Source organism: Lipotes vexillifer, unplaced genomic scaffold (genome assembly GCF_000442215.2).
Source record: "Lipotes vexillifer unplaced genomic scaffold, Lipotes_vexillifer_v1.1 scaffold911, whole genome shotgun sequence".
NCBI classification, from domain to species: Eukaryota; Metazoa; Chordata; class Mammalia; order Artiodactyla; family Lipotidae; genus Lipotes; species Lipotes vexillifer.
Window position 1 is genome coordinate 3,468,306 of NW_006781377.1, and position 4,317 is coordinate 3,472,622.

Genomic DNA, 4,317 nt, shown 5'->3' on the forward strand with positions numbered 1-4,317 from the left:
GCCTGAATTCTAACTCGGGGAAGATGGTTCTTTGGGACACTTGTCCGCCATCTTCTTGGTCTGCTGGTTTCCAGATAGTCGCTATTACTTGCCCCAACATCTCGTCTCCCAATTTATTGGCCTGTCATGCGGCGAGCAGTATGAGCTTGGACCTGGTAACAATAGCTCAAGCACAGGCACGGTGGCTGGCACAAAATAGATGCTCCTAAAAAGTCATTAGAAAGGACTTCCCTGGTGGCACAGTGGTTAAGAATCCACCTGCCAATGCAGGGGACGTGGGTTCGATCCCTGGTCCGGAAAGATCCCACATGCCACGGAGCAACTAAGCCTGTGTGCCACAACTACTGAGCCTGCACTCTAGAGCCCACGAGCTGCAACTACTGAGCCCACAATGAAGAGTAGCCCCCCCGGACACAACTAGAGAAAGCCCGCGTGCAGCAACGAAGACACAGTGCAGCCAAAAATAAATAAACAAAAAAATTTTAAAAGTCATTAGAAGAATGAACAAGCCCATGAGTGAGTTAATGCCAACAACATATTTCTAGGGAGAGGTTCTAGGAGTAAATAAATGGGCTACTCTAATGTGTAAGACCTAACATTTGAATTTAACATAATACTTTGCACGCTGATAATTAAGGTATAAAAGTCCTTTAAAATTCGTAGTACTCTTAGTCTAAGCAGTCTAACTTAACTTTTGGTGTGGTTTATACCATCGTGTTGCTTTCAAAACTCTTTAACTCAGCCCAGACCAAATGATCACAAAAATCAGTTTTTCTGATACCCACAGGGAAGAGGAAACATTTATTAAGCTCAAAGAGATCAAGACGCTTGCCCAAGATCATAGCAAACATCCAACTCAAGTCAGAGGGTGAGCAAGTGCTCATTTGATGAGACTAGTACTTTTCAAGCTTCTTTTTCTTCCCAACCCAGCATCAGAAATACATTTTACCTTTCAATCCAGAACGAGCGCTCACACACACACGTCACACATGTTTTATGAAAAGGTATTTCCCATTACTACCAAGGGTAAAGTAAAAGCAGAGTAGGGGAGAGAGGGAGGGATGAAGAGGTGGAGCACAGGTGATTTTTCGAGCAGTGAAACAATGCATATGATCCTGTAATGATGGATACACGCTATTATACATTTGTCAAAATCCATAGAATTTACAACACAAAGAACAAATGTAAACGTCAGAAACAATAGACTTCAGGTAATAATAATGTATCGATATTAGTTCATCAATAGCAACAAATGCACCATATACTATTTCAAGATGTTAATAACAGGGGAAACTGGAGTAGGAGGCAGGGAAGGGGGAGAATGGGAACTATGGATTTTACACTCCATTTTTCTGTAAACCTAAAACTGCTTTTATTTTTTTATTTATTTTGCGGTACGCGGGCCTCTCACTCTTGTGGCCTCTCACTCTTGTGGCCTCTCCCGTTGCGGAGCACAAGCTCCGGACGCGCAGGCTCAGCGGCCATGGTTCACGGGCCCAGCCGCTCCACGGCATGTGGGATCTTCCCGGACCGGGGCACGAACCCATGTGCCCTGCATTGGCAGGCGGACTCTCAACCATTGTGCCACCGGGGAAGCCCTAAAACTGCTTTTTCTAAAAAGTGTTAGGGACTTCCCTGGTGGTCCTGTGGTTGAGACTCCGTGCTTCCACTGCAGGAGGCATGGGTTCAATCCCTGGTGGAGGAATTAAGATCCCACACGCTGTGCAGCATGGCCAAAATAAATAAATAAATAAATAATAAGTCATTTAAAAAAGCATAGCAGAGACAACATTGCATAGTATTTTATTGATATTTATATAGAATATAAAAACTTTAAATAACAACACGGAAACAAACATTTAGACATGATTTTTATTTAGTGAACAAATGTGCTTACCTGTTTGTAAATTCATTCCATGGGCTACCTGAGGAGAAAGCAGTGTGTACATCTGGTACAATGTTGGACCTGGTTCTTTCCCTTTATAAATCCAACCAAAATTGAAAACCCTAAAAATTCACCCAGATAGGTTGTTGTGATTAGTAATATAGTAATACTCTCTATTTAGCACTGGAAATTTTTCTTTAATCTTAATCCTCATGATAAACATAATGTCTTTTTATCATTCTTCAGTATAAGAATTAAATGCAATCATTTATTCTCTTCATTGTTCAAGTTTAATTCAATTATTGATTCAAGTTTTGAAAAGCAAATGGATCTTTTTTTAAAAAATATTTATTTATTTATTTGGTTGTGCCGGGCCTTAGTTGCAGCATTCAGGCTCCTTAGTTGTGCATTGCGAACTCTTAGTTGCGACATGCATGTGGGATCTAGTTCCCTGGCCAGGGATCGAACCTGGGGCCCCTGCATTGGGAGTGCGGAGTCTTAACCACTGCACCACCAGGGAAGTCCCTCAAATGGATCTTTTATTCAAACATTTTTCTTTCAAGCTTCATATTTTCCTCGAAAAAGTAATGATTGTGACCTTGAGAGAAAAGCAAAATGTAACAATGCATATCTCTAACTTTATTTCATTCAAACTGACTTTATAACCTTCCATTCTATGTGTTACAATTATGTTGGGAACATACAGCAGCTAGAATTAACCTTCTTTATAAGGAAAATTTAAAGACTTTGGAATGAACATCCTTTTGATAGAATGCTGGTGCCTCTGAGATTACCTGATCCTATAAAGATGTGTGCATTTGGCTTCGACTAGGCTATTTTAGAACTCTACAGAAATAAACTTTAACTTGTAGAAAACTCATAGCAATGCAGGTAAGTCTTGCATTTGACATGTACATAAATCCTGTTTAACGAAGGTTTAACTGAACCGCTGGAACAAGAGGATCCATTTCCCAACTGGCTTTTCCATTCCCATGTCTGGTGCTTTGGCCACGATGGCTGGAAGGCTGGACTCAGCTGGTGCTGTTGACCACAGAACCTACATGTGGTCTCTTCTGTGGCTTGGGATTCTAAGAACAAAGCAACTGTGTCTCAGGAGAAAGCAGCCAGAGACCAAGCATTCCAAGGGACGGAAACTGAAGCTGCAAGGCATCTTTTGACCTATAGCCTTGGTAGAATTTGCACATCATCACCTCCACCCCATTTTATTGGTTACAAGAGAATCACTAAGGCCAGCCAGGGCTTCAAGTGGAGGGGAATTCGACCCCATCTCTTGATGAATTACAGCCATCTTTTAAAACCACCACGTCTTTTGGAATCCTTGAATGTGTCTGACATGTTAAAATATATCATGATTTTCTTCCAAAATTGTACTTAAGAATGTCCCCAAATCTGTTAAACGTGCACTTTTATTATCCGAATACCATGTCCAAAAATATCTGCCAAATGAGACAGTTTTTCAATCCAAGAAATCTACATCTTATTTCTGAGTGTATGTATTATGCTTAGCTTAGTATTTTACCTTCTGGCAACCAGGAATTGCACCGTGTACGTAAGCCAGTTCCAACATCTGAACAAAATATGTCTAAAGGTTTTGCTCACTGGCATTTCATTTGATTTCAATAAATTTGTGAGGTTCAAGTAAAATTTCTTTAGGTGCCAAAGCTTCATGATGAATAAACCACGGTTGTTAGTCCTTTTTTGTGGTCATATTTGTTGTCTAAGCTTGTAATTCCTCTACAGTTTTCCCGTTTAAACAGCTGAATTAACAATATATTTTTGGGCTTCCCTGGTGGCGCAGTGGTTAAGAATCTGCCTGCCAATGCAGGGGACACGGGTTCGATCCCTGGTCCGGGAAGATCCCACGTGCCACAGAGCAACTAAGCCCGCGCTCTACAACTACCAAGCCTGTGCTTTAGAGCCCACGTGCCACAATTACTGAAGCCCGTGAGCCACAACTACTGAAGCCCACGCACCTAGAACCCATGCTCCGCAATAAGAGAAGCCACCACAGTGAGAAGCCCACGCACTGCAACAAAGAGTAGCCCCCACTCGCTGCAGCTAGAGAAAGCCCGCACAGAACAATGAAGACCCAACGCAGCCATAAATAAATAAATTTATTAAAAATATATATATATATTTTTTCCAACTCAGAGATTACATATCTAATCCAGTTGTGAGTGAAATTAAACACCACAAAAAAATCCTTTTGTAGGAACAAAATTGTGTTTTTTGTAATGAGGTGGATGGACCTAGAGTCTGTCATACGGAGTGAAGTAAGTCAGAAAGAGAAAAACAAATACCATATGCTAAAGCACATATATGGAATCTAAAAAAAAAAACGGTACTGATGAACCTAGTGGCAAGGCAGAAATAAAGACTCAGACGTAAGAACGGACTTGAGGACACAGGGA

At 41.2% G+C, this 4,317-nt stretch overlaps 1 non-coding gene across 1 annotated transcript; it reads right to left on the reverse strand.

Annotated features, from left to right (window-relative positions):
- Window positions 1-2,332: 2,332 nt before the first annotated feature.
- TRNAG-CCC (transfer RNA glycine (anticodon CCC)) lies at window positions 2,333-2,405 on the reverse strand. The gene has a single exon. It is a non-coding gene; the product is annotated as a tRNA-Gly (tRNA).
- Window positions 2,406-4,317: the final 1,912 nt, after the last annotated feature.